This window comes from Balearica regulorum, chromosome 28 (assembly GCF_011004875.1).
Source record: "Balearica regulorum gibbericeps isolate bBalReg1 chromosome 28, bBalReg1.pri, whole genome shotgun sequence".
Classification (NCBI taxonomy): domain Eukaryota; kingdom Metazoa; phylum Chordata; class Aves; order Gruiformes; family Gruidae; genus Balearica; species Balearica regulorum.
In genome coordinates, this window is record NC_046211.1 from 3,515,391 (window position 1) to 3,528,035 (window position 12,645).

The following is a 12,645-nucleotide window of genomic DNA, read 5'->3' on the forward strand; positions in this document are numbered from 1 at the left end:
TTGGGTTTTGTATGTCTCGCAGGAGTTGAAGAACTTCCTCCTTATGCCTTATTGGTTATCCCTGGGCTGATAACAGTCCTCTTTCTTTCCAGATAGCTCCATGAGCGTGGATCACACCAAATGCATATTTGGAATCCGTCCATATGTTTACTCTTTTCCCTTCTGCTGTCCGTAAAGCCTGCTTAAACGCCACCAGTTCTGCTTTCTGCGCTGATGTATTTGCAGGTAGTGTCCCTGACTCCAATATCTCGGCGGTGGTGACAACAGCATACCCGGCCATTCGCCTCCCTTCTTGCACAAAACTGCTTCCATCCGTAAAGAGTTCCAGATCAGGATCCTTCACAGGTTCGTCCTTCAGGTCCAGTCTGCTGGAATAAACTTCTTCAATGGTCAGCAGGCAATCACATTCCAATTTCTCGGTAGGATTTTCTGTTGACAGGCACATTGCCGGCTTTACAATTGCTGTGGTTTTTAATTCCACATCATCTTGTTCCAATAGGACAACCTGATATTTCAACATTCTGCTAGGGGATAGCCAGTGACCCCCCCTTTTGTTCTAAGACAGTTATTACCATATGTGGTACATATACCACTATCTTTTGGCCCATAGTCAATTTTTGAGCTTCCTGAATCAGCAGCACCGTTGCTGCCACGGCACACAAACATCCCAGCCATCCTTTACTCACGGTGTCAAGTTGTTTGGAGAAGTACCCCACCGGTCGCTTCCAGGATCCCAGCCGTTGTGCCAGCACTCCAAGGGCCAGATGTTGCCTTTCATGCACAAATAGCTCAAAAGGTTTGGTTAGATCAGGTAAACCCAAGGCAGGGGCCGTCATTAATGCCTTTTTGAGTTCTTTAAATGATTTGTGGCATTCAGGTGTCCAAGCCAAGTACTGGTCCTTGGATTCCTTCAGGGCTTCATATAGGGGTTTCACATACAGTCCATAATTTAGAAGCCAGAGTCGACACCACCCAATCATTCCCAGAAAGGCTCTCAGTTCCTTTGGACTGTTAGGTTCGGGGATCTGACAAATGGCTGCTTGTCTTTCGTTTCCCAGTTGTCTCTGTCCTTGAGATGTCTCAAATCCCAAATAAATCACTGCTTCTTTCCCTGTCTGGGCCTTGTTTCTAGAAACTCTATATCCTCCTTGGCCCAGGAAATGCAATAAACTGATGGTCATTTCAAAAACATGTTTCTTTGCTTTCTGCTGCTATCAGGATGTCATCCACATACTGTAATAATATACCTTCTCCTTGATTCTGTTTCTGCCACGTTTCTAACTCTTTTGCCAATTGGTTTCCAAATATTGTGGGGCTATTCTTAAGTCCTTGCGGAAGTACAGTCCATGTTAGTTGCGTTTTTCGTCCTGTAGCAGGACTTTCCCATTCAAAAGCAAATATGCTTTGACTTTTTGTATCCAGAAGGATGCAAAAGAAGGCATCCTTTAAATCCAGTACAGTAAACCATTCATGTTCCTCCTTCAAAGATGTCAGTAAAGTGTACGGATTGGCCACTACTGGGTGTATATCTTGAACTATTTGATTTACGGCTGGCTCTCAGATCCTGAACCAAACGGTATTCCTTACCTCCTGATTTCCTTACTGGTAATACAGGGGTATTGTATGCTGATTCACATTCTACTAACAGCCCATATTCTACATATTGCGTGATTAATTCCTCTAATCCCTTTTGAGCCTCCCACTTAATAGGATACTGGTTTTGCCTTACCGGCTTGGCTCCAGGTTTTAAAGTCACCTAGAGTCTCCCTCTACTTGTTTTCTGGCTGTATTTAGCACCATTTTCTTTTCCATGTCTTCCAACAAAATATCCAATATTACTTGCAGATCGTCCCAGTCGGGGTTTTGGGTTCTGATTATTGTTTCAACTACTTTGGCAACCCTTTTGGGATCATCCGGATAAGTGCCTGCAGTGTCTTTCCATGCTCTCAAATCAGTTATTGAGAAGGGAACTTTTCCCATTACCGGACCCTCGTTACCAACTGCCTGTCAAAGAGGGGCCTGGAGGGGACTTAATCTGTCTCCTCTCCCTCTTCCCCTTGTCCTCCTGGCAACCGGGCTGAATCCTTCTGCCTCCCCTTCCACAGAAGGGGCAGAAGCCCTCTGCCCTGTCACTCTGACCATTAATTAAGGAAGATGTTAAAGAAGATCGGACCCAGTACTGACCCCTGGGAGACGCTGCTAGTTACTGGCCTCACAATAGACTTGGCGCCCCTGAGCAGCACCCTCTGGGCCCGGCCGTTCAGCTTCTTTCAGTCCCCCTTGCTGTCAGCTCATCCAGCCCGTTTCTGTTCAAGTGGCTTGAACTCCATCTTGAAAACAAAGAGATGGCAGCATGGACATATGCAAGCACACTGCTTTCAAAATCCCGTAACATAAACCTCCCACACTGGGTATGGCCACCAATTGCCCCAAAACCTCCAGAGAAGAAAACACCCCATGAATTACATACGCAAGGCCAACAAGTGATTTATTTTGGGCTTTGGCAAGGCAATCCCAACAGCTGAGCAGGGATTAAAGCTCTTCCTCGAGGGACCCGTGGGCAGGCAGGCCAGGCGGTAGAGCTGTCTGAGTCTCTGGAAGGTCTCTCCGAGCTCTTTGTGGCCAGAGGCAGCACTGGGAGGAGGGACAGGCTGGGCCGCTGGTGCCCTTTGTGCAGCTTGGTCCCTGCTGGCGGCAGTTCTGGTGCTTCCTGGCTTCCTCCTCCTCCTCCTCCTTCTTCTTCTCCCGCTCCTTTTCTCTGACACAGCAGAAGAAAGATGCTGTGCTCCTTCACCCAGGATCACAATATGCCCCCATCACCACAGCAGTGCCTTGAGTGTGTGTGACACGCGTCTCCGGGGTGCTGAAACCCTCCTCCTCCCTGCTCAGGGCTCATCCTACGTGGTGTCCACAAACCGGCTGCGGAGAGCGTAGCCCTGTCGCAGGGATCTGCTCTGCTCCCTCTTCCTGGGCATGGTTTGCTGCTGAGCAGCCCTGGGTGCAGAAGGGACCTGGGATCTGGTGTTGGAGGGCCTGGGAGCTGTGACTAGGTCTGGGATTGGAGGGCTAGGTCTCCTCCTCCTCCCTGCTGAGAGGTCCAAGTTCGTGGTGTCCGCGAACCAGCTTCGGAGTTCATCACCCCGCAGCGGGGATCTGCTCCGCTCCCTCTGCATTGGAACGGATTGCTCTCGAGCAGCGTTGGGTGTGGGAGCCTGCCTGGAGCTGGCATTGGAGTGCCCTGAAGCTGCGCCAACATTTGGGGCCTGGTAACAATGTGGAGGACTTGTTCTCCTCCTCCTCACAGCTGAGTGGTCATAGTCCGTGGTGTCCACAGGCCAGCTGCGGAGATCATTGCCCCACTGTGGGGATCTGCTCCGGGCCCTCTCCCTGGCACTATTCCTCTTGCAGCCGGAAGAAGGTCCAAATCTGTGCTTCTCTTTGTTGCTGTCTTCTTGCACGGGGTGCAGCACAGGCTCAAGTGGTTGACAGCGGACTTGGCACGCAGCTTTCCTTCTGGACACCAGCCTTCTACAGCCGCAGAAGAAGCGATTCAAGCAGAAGCCCACGAAGGAGACAATGCTGAGCCTGCCTGGCCAGATGGGGCACGGCCAGCCTGCAGAGGCCTCCCATACACCTGCCACGGTGAGCTGGCTGGTGCTGGCTGTTGCGGAGGAGCTGCTGTGCTCTGGAGAGTCCTCCGTGCCCACTGCCACGTCCTGCAAAGAGAGCTGTGAGAAGGTCCTGCCCTTTCCTCCTGACAAGACCAGAACAGTGGGGAACCCCCAGAAGCTGTGGGAGGGGACAGCTAAGGGCCTCTCAAAGGCTCTCCTGGAGGGCTGCAAAGGCAGAAGGGCCAAAGGCAGACAACTAGGATGGGTCCAGGTGGGAGGCTTTGGGAGGGAGCAGCCTTGCGGCTGTGAAGATCGCTGCAGCGTGCGAGGGAACAGAGAGCAATGCCAAGATGCCAGAAAGAAATCCACTGTCCATCTGGTGCCCTGACCCACCTCCCCAGAGCTACCTTAGTCAAACGGGGTGGATCCCGTGGTCTCACAGGACCCACCTGCTTGCTGCCAGCCGCCCACTGCTTGAAAAAGGAAGGGGCATATGATGGCGCCTGTGAGGAAGAAGCCCTTTCTCCAATTTTCCAATCAGAGCGCCTGGAGAGAAAAAGAGTGATTTCCGTTTAGGGCTGCTCCTGCAGCCTCCTCTAAGGTTCAGGCACTTTCTTGGAGCGGACTCTACGACAGAGGGAAGACATAACCAAGACTACGAATGGGAAACTGGATTGGGCTCTTCCCAACACGTCTGCCCCTGACGGAGCAAGACCTCGTCTTTATACCCTCTACGGCCTCCATTTCATTGAAACATAGATTGACAGAATGCTTTGGGTTGGAAGGGACCTTCAAGACCGTCTGGTTCCAAGTCCCCTGCCATGGGCAAGGACACCTTCCACTAGATCTGGTCGCTCAACGCCCCATCCAACCCGGCCTGGAACACTTCCAGGGAGGGGGCATCCACAACTTCTCCGGGCAACCTCTTCCAGGGTCTCACCACACCCACCATAAAGAATTTCTTCCCCATATCTGATAGAAATCAAGCTCGTTCAGGTTAAACCCATTACCCCTCGTCTTATTACTACACTTCCTGAGAAAAAGTCCCTCCCCATCTTTCCTGTAGGCCCCCTTAAAGTCCTCTTGTCTACATTAGCCAGCCTCTGACAGCAGACAAGTAGCACTTTACACCAGGGCAGCAGCCTAAAGCCCAGCAGGGAAAGAGAAGGACTCATGCGGAGTAGTTCTGTTTGACAGCACTGCATGATGCAGGCAGTAATTGTCTCCTGTGACAGAAACACTCAGGAGGATGAGAAGAAACACAGCAAATCCAGGAAAAGGAAACATATTCTGAAAATGATTTGAGTACTGGTTGTTACCTGACATAAAACAGTAAATAGGCTTGCTGCCCGAGAACTCTCTTGATGCCACATAGATCCACACGCATATCGTCCATCTCATACCACAGTCCATTGCCGGCCTGTGAAAAAAGACGACGATGTCTGGAGATGAACTGCATGGTTTCTCCACAAAAACACAGGCAGATAACTACAGAACCTAGGGAACGCCCAAGCAAATCCAATCCAGCCGGTCAGGAGACCTTCTAGCCCAAAACCTCGGCTGCCAGTAACACTGCCGTGTTTCCCTTGTTAGGAAGGGAGTTGCTCTTTACCTTTGCGTAGCAGAAATAGTGTCCTGAACCAGAGCTGGCACTGCTATGCACCAGGACGGCATATAAAGAGTAGAGGAGCGGTTCTCCAGCTGTCTCAGACATGTACGGGCGAAGATCCAAGTGCTCGGGATACTCCACAACCTATGGAGAGACCAAGAGGGCTCAGAAATGATCCGCCAATACGACATGCCTCAGCCTTCCAGGACTAAAGGCCAGAGGGGACTAAACACATCGTTGGTGCTCACGAACACTTGGGTTTTCCCTAAAGCAACATGTAGTGGTTTGGGTGGCAGGAAACTGTTCTTGGCCAAAGCAGCTCTGCTGCAGCAGACTACATGCTTGTCCTCCCACGGGAACTCTCCTCTCCCCAGAAGGGAACACAAAACACTCCGCATGAACAGCTTGGGAGAGAGCGTACTGCTTTGGGAAATCTCCTGCTCCAGGAAGAGGAAGTTGCACTCCAGTTGCATACACACCTTGCTGATCTTCTCGCCCGTGAAGTCGTCAAACCGTTTCAGACACAGCGTGAGAACCTTGGGCGGGCGATGGACTGTAAACCTCTTGGAGGCGGCAACCCTCTTGTCACACCTGGAAACCAAGCACAGAGCCAAGTGCTGAAATGCACCCTTAAGTGCACCCTGAAGTGCACCCTTGTTCCCCCAGAAGGCCAGCCCAGCTTTCATGTCTCACACGTCCTTACGCTATTGTAAGGCTATTCAGTGCCATAAGGCCCTACGGCAAAACACCTGCGTCTCGTTGTTGTGCACCTAAGCTACGTGAAATGATGACTGATGCTCAACGGCATGCAGCGCTCTCAGGCAGGGTCTAGTATTCACACGTCATTAGCAATCATCTTACTTGCTACATTTAAAGCAGTTTTCGCCATCCAGCTGCTCATGTTTCACAAAGTCCTTCAGAGCTGCACTGACAGAGGAGGCTGCCTGGAGGAGTGAGAAAGGAGAGCCTGAGCTGCAGGAAACGCCCTCACCCAAACACGCACTAGGAGTGAACAAGACGACCCAGGCAGCCGACGCTGAGGAGACCCACCTTGAACCCGCAAGCAGTGCCCAGGAGGAGGCAGCAAGAGGGCATTATGCTGACCGTTTCCCTCTTTTCCAAGGGATTCCCGGGGCTATCGAGAGCTTCCTCTCTGTGCCTCGGGACATCCTGAAGCACAATTACAAACCCCCTTACTTTTATATCCAAAGGAACATCTAGTAATAAATCAAGGGCCATTCGGTTTTGAACGACTTCTTTCAACAGACTAGTTATTTCAATTTGCAAGGCCTCTATTGCATCAATGGTTTTGTTCTCAGTGTTTTCTAGTACAGATGGAACTAGATGATCTTTGAGGTCCCTTCCAAGCCAAACCATTCGCTGATTCTCTAATTCTATGAACCCCTCCAACTACATCCTGGGCCCCCTTCCAGGACAAAGTGGATCCCCGTAACTCCCCCAGCACAGATTTGCCACTGTCCCACTACAAACTAGATCCCTTTAACCCCTCCCAGCACAGACCTGCCCTGTCCCAGGTCTGGATCCCTGAGCGTGGCAGGGCAGGGGCCAAACCCACCAGCTGACGTGGGGCAGCAATAACAAGCAGCCCAAAACTGGGGCAGCCAAGCGGGGCAGGAGCAAAACTGCCAGTCCAGCCACCCCGAGGGGGAATCTGGCAAAGCTGTGGCAAATAGAAAGCCAAGAGACCCTGGAGGGAGGAGAAAATGTGAAGATGCGGAAAAGCCGCCCACAAACATTTTTTGGGGCCCCAAGGTGAGAGAGCAGCTGGGTGGGCATGTGGCAGCCAGCCAAGGTCAAACCAGGGCCTTAGCTGAAGGTGTTTCTTTGGTAGCACTAGTTCAGAGTCCGCACAGGGCTGTATCTCAGGGGCAGGACAAATTCATTGGAAATGAACCTCTAAGAGGCCAGGTGCTTTGCTCCATGAGTCTCACGGACAGGGTCCTGTACCTGGGAAGAGTGACACAGAACCGTCAGCATGCGGAGTGTTCCAGTCAAAGCAGTGAAAAGGCACGCTTACAGCCCTGGGCAGGTTTTTATTCATCCGGCTGGTGCGGCTCGGGGAAGAGGTGGGAGCTCTGCCGGCGGACAAAGAGCCGGTGGGGAAGCACAGCGGCTGATGGCTGTGGGAGGTGCCCAGGCCCTGGCAGCTGGGTGGCCTTGAGGGGACACGTCCCCGTGTGGCCCCGTGTCACAAAGGGGCAGTGATGCGGCACCCGCCCGGCGATTGTGACCTCACTGGACCGGGGCTTTATAAGCTGAAAAGCGGGCCAGTGAAAGCCAGTTGGGCTGAGCTGTCCTTTGGGATAACTCGGCTCCTTCCCTCGCTACTTGCACGCCTACTGTTTTCCAACCATTTCTCGTTTACTGCCCACTTCTCCTCAACTTCCATCTTCTCTCAAAGGTAACTATGATTTGACTTTCGGGACAGATCACGCAGTAGGTAGATACAGGATCAAAGTATAGGCTGGTCCAGACCTTGAGAGCTCTAGGCTGAGCTCTTACTCCTTTAGAGGCTGGACATGGCTATAGGTAGAGTTCCTAGCTGCTAATTCTTCTTAGTGACCCTATCCTAGGATAGGTGAGTAGCTGAGCCTGAGGCATTGGGCTCAGCCTAGACTGACAGGAAACTCGCCCTTCACTGATGGGGTAGGAAGGGAGACAGAGAAGGAGCAGGGCACAGGCAGCCGTTCAAGTAGTGGCCGAAAGCTGAGAGATAACTCCTGCATACAAGGGGGGAATGTGTGGGCTGGAGACCCAGAGGGCTCTGCTGCTGACGGTAGCCACAGGTCAGCAGCAGGTCCTTGTGTCTCTTCCTGCAGAAACTCGCAGTGCTGGATGCTGTCCTGTGTGTAGTCCTGACCTGCAAGGGTGAGGCAGGAGAGAGGTGGTGAAATGGCTGGAAGTGTAAAGGTGAGGTCATGTGAAATCCATGAGTCTAACGGTGAGAAATGTCCAGCTATCCCTAGTCTTAAGGCAAGGATCTTGGTCTGTGGTCTGCTGGTAGAGCAGAGATGTGAATGTAAAGAGCGGCTAGAAAAGCAGCCTGTCCATGCGAATGGAAATACCTCAAGACCTTGATGAAACTTCAGCCTTCCTCTTCCCTTGCCTGTGACTCTTTTCACATGCTTTCTGTTCCTCCTTCTAGAGAGAATTGCTGAGGCTCTGGAAAATGCCTTCATACTTCCGCAAAGTCATCCCATATGCCATCCCCGGGCGCTGGCCCTTCTTGGCTGTTGGTGGATCTACTCCCACAGAAAAAAGCAGGCAAGCTCTTCTGACAAACAAGAAAGAGCAGCTGCTGAAGAAGAGCAGCAGCAAGAAGTGCCAGAGAAGGATCCAAAGGAAGAAGCAGGCGTTCCGACGAGAGAGGCAGCCTTCGAGGAAAAGGAATGCCCAAAGAATGAAACCTCGACCTCCCTGCCGTCAGCAGGGTCGACGACGCCCTCTCCTCCCTGTCAAACTCAGGAGAGGCCAGATCTCTCAGAGGACCATCCAGACCCGTCTGTAACGACACTGCAGCCCAGCACTGTTGCAGACGACAGTGCAAAGCCGGAACCAACGGGATCTCAGGATGGAAGGAGTGGCCCTGCTTGTTTTTTTCTCCCCCTGACCTCGGAGTGTCACGGCAGTGCTGCGGTGAGCCTGGTAGAGGATTCAAGCTCTACTGCCAACCAAGATCAGTGTGCAGCAGGTGGGTATGCATTTGCTCTCAGAATTCCCATCTCCGTAGGACCCCGTGTTAGCTGGGTGATCTTCAGGGTCTGTTGCCAAGGGGCGAACAGGCTGGTCCCCTTTCGGCACAAAGTTAATTCTTGTCTAAAGCTAAGCGTGTGCTTGAGTAGCCCAGTGAAGTGGGCTGTGTCTGGATGGAGGCCAGGCTGTTGAACACCTTGCTGGTTTGAGACGTGCTCATCCAAGTGGTTTCTGCTTCAGTTCAGGCAGCCTCTAGGAAGCACTGGGTTCCTCTCTGTGCTGACGGGCTGCTGCTGAAAGGAAGCTGGAAGGCAGCAGGTTTCTGAGGTGCTGCTGGATGAAGCAGGGAAGTGCTCTGAGGAACTGTGATCAAATGAGTTGGTTGCAGACCACTTCCCCGGAAGCCTTGTGGTTTGGAAGGGTAGGTGCACGCCAAGAAATCCCTAGAGGGATCAACGTTCGGTTCGAGGAGTTCTTCCATCTGTCTCTGTGTTGCTTTTGCCTTCTACATCCTGGATGGTGTGCGCCTGGCAGAATACAACGCTGCCTGAGAATACAACTGTTAGTTAACCCGTCTGACCTTGGAGATGGATGTTAAAATCCTTTAGAAGAGCCTGTGGCGCCAACAGCCCCTAACGAGGGGATGTCTTTGGTAATTGCTACAAGCAGTTGGAACCAAGCTGCTTGCTGCAAGACATGGGGATTGAGTTTGCCAGCAATGAAGGACGAAACGCACCAAGCATTTTCACTGGTGAGAGCAACCCTAGGAAGAAAATGGTTTTGCTTTGTTGTGAATGCTGGTGTGCCAAGAAGGTACGAGAATGTGTTGTGGAGCCTGGGGATGAGAAGGGCTGTGAGCTCTGCACTGAGCTGAAGGGTAGGGAGAGGGGCTACAGCGGGTCAAGCTGATGATGGGGCCATGTTGGATAAGAGGTCCTAGAGCTGACCTTCGCCCCCAGGCTGTGAGACTTCAATCCTCATCCTTGTCCAGGAAGTCTATGGCAAACAGCTGCCCTCTTTGCCTTTGCCTTTCTAGGCATCTGTGCTGTGCACCTAGTGAGGATGTGGCAAATGGGAAGCAGCTGTTGGGTTTCTTTTTCTCTTTGGTCTTGCGCTGGATGGTCTGACTACTTGGAAGCAAGTGAGGCTCTTCCTGCTTCCGCTGGTTCATCTGGAGGGAGGAAGGATCAGCCTTGCATTACACTGACTGCACTGTGTCTGGGCTCTGACCAGGAGGAAGGTGTTTGAGTTTGCCCCCTCGCCAAGTGGGAGGATTCCTGGTATCAGCTGATGGTTTGGAAACAAAACATGGCTCAGCTCTGGCACCTTCTTTCTTCAAGCATCGGAGAAATTTGGGCAAGAGGCAAGCCCCTGCTGCAGCTAGTAGTTTGCACAGCTGGCATTCAGGTCACTGCGCAAGCCCTGTTGGGGCCGGAATGTCATGTCAGTGCAAAGAGCAGAGGAAGAGCTTGCATGTCCCGTGCCCCCCTCCCCGCATGCGGAACTCCCTGTGAAAAGCCCTCTTGAAGCCATGGGGAAAAGGCAAAATACCTCGCTGCAGCAGCAGGAGCAGCAGCAGCAGGAGGAGCCCAGGGTTGATGTCAGCATAGCTCTCCTTCAGCTGGTAACTTTGACTTAGTGTCCTGTCTCTGCTGCTGTGTAAGGTGTTGCTATTTTGAAGGACTCCTGCTGAACTCAGGCCTCTGCTGAGTTCCTAGAGGCTTTCAACGCCTCACAATGGATGCTGGGCTGACATGCCATGCTATACAAAATTGTAGTTGCACCGCCTCACAATGGAGGCCGGGGATGCCGCGCTGTGCCACACCCCTTGGAACTTGTATTGCCTCACAATCGAAGTGGGGTCAGCTGCCACGTGCCACGCTCCACTGTACTTACACTGCCTCACAATGGAGTCCCGGCCAGCCGTGCTGCGCCACATTCCTCTGTACTTGCAACGCCTCACAATGGAGGCCTGGCCAGCTGTGCTGCGCCACACACCGCTACACTTACAATGCCTCACAATGGAGGCCGTGCCTGCCACGCTGTGCTGTACAAAATTGTAGTTGCACCGCCTCACAATGGAGGCCGGGGCTGCTGCGTTACACTGCTCCCCGCAATACTTCCGCCGCCTCACAATGGAGCCTGGGAATGCCCCGCTGAGCCGCACCCCTTGGAACTTGTATTGCCTCACAATCGAAGCGGGGTCAGCTGCCACATGCCATGCTCCACTGTACTTACACCCCCTCACAATGGAGTCCCGGCCAGCCGTGCTGCACTGTTCTCCGCTGTATTTGCACCGCCTCAAAATGGAGGCCAGCCACGCCACCCTGCGCCACGACCTTTGCATTTGCACTGCCTCACAATGGAGAGCAAGTCTGCCACGATGTGCTGTACCCCATTGGAGGTGCACCGCCTCCCAGTGGAAGCCGGGGCTGCCCCGCTGTGCCGTACCCCTTGGAACTTGGATTGCCTCACAATCGAAGCGGGGTCAGCTGCCATGTGCCACGCTCCACTGTACTTGCAACGCCTCACAATGGAGGCCTGGCCAGCTGTGCTGCGCCACATTCCTCTGTACTTGCAATGCCACACCATGGAGGCCAGGCCTGCCATGCTGTGCTGTACAGAATTGTAGTTGCACCGCCTCAAAATGGAGGCCAGGTCTGCTGCGGTGCGCCGCTCCCCGCAATACTTCCGCCGCCTCACAATGGAGTCCAGGGCTGCCACGCTGTGCTGCATCCCTTGGAACTTGTATTGCCTCACAATCGAAGCGGGGTCATCTGCCACGTGACACGCTCCACTGTACTTGCACCACCTCACAATGGAGGCCCAGCCAGCTCTGCTGCGCCACATTCCTCTGTACTTGCAATGCCTCACAATCAAGGCCGACGACGTCACCCTGCGCCACGCCCTTTCAGCTTGCACAGCCTCACAATGGAGACGGGGTCTGTGGCGGTACGCCACTGGCCGCTCTACTTGCGCCACCTCACAATGGAGGCCGTTGGTGCCGCGCTGTGCCGCACCCCTTGGAACTTGTATTGCCTCACAATCGAAGCGGGGTCAGCTGCCATGTGCCACGCCCCACTGTACTTGGAGCGCCTCACAATGGTCGCCCGGCCAGCTGTGCTGCACCACATCCCTCTGTACTTGTAACGCCTCACAATGGAGTCCCGGACAGCTGTGCTGCGCCACACACTGCTACACATAGAATGCCTCATAATGGAGGCCAGGCCTACCACACTGTGCTGTACAAAATTGTAGTTGCACCGCCTCACAATGGAGTCTGGGGCTGATGTGGTGCGCCGCTCTCCATTCTACTTGCGCCGCCTCACAATGGAGTTCGGGGATGCCGCGCTGTGCCGCACCCCTTGGAACTTGTATTGCCTCAGAATCGAAGCGGGGTCAGCGGCCATGTGCCACGCTCCACTGTACTTGGACCGCCTCACAATGGAGGCCCGGCAGCTGTCCTGCGCCACATTCCTCTGTACTTGTAACGCCTCACAATGGAGTCCCGGCCAGCTGTGCTGCGCCACACACTGCTACACTTGGAATGCCTCATAATGGAGGCCAGGCCTACCACGCTGTGCTGTACAAAACTGTAGTTGCACCGACTCACAAGGGAGTCTGGGGCTGATGTGGTGCGCCACTCCCCGCTCTACTTGCACAGCCTCACAATGGAGTTCGGGGATGCCGCGCTGTGCCGCACCCCTTGGA

At 53.4% G+C, this 12,645-nt stretch overlaps 1 long non-coding RNA gene across 1 annotated transcript; it reads right to left on the minus strand.

Annotated features, from left to right (window-relative positions):
- Positions 1-3,434: 3,434 nt before the first annotated feature.
- LOC142598432 (uncharacterized) lies at positions 3,435-5,036 on the minus strand. Its single transcript, XR_012832649.1, has 3 exons — positions 4,931-5,036; positions 4,019-4,157; positions 3,435-3,716 (listed from the first exon to the last, which is right to left on the minus strand). It is a non-coding gene; the product is annotated as an uncharacterized LOC142598432 (long non-coding RNA).
- Between the last annotated feature and the right edge of the window lie 7,609 nt (positions 5,037-12,645).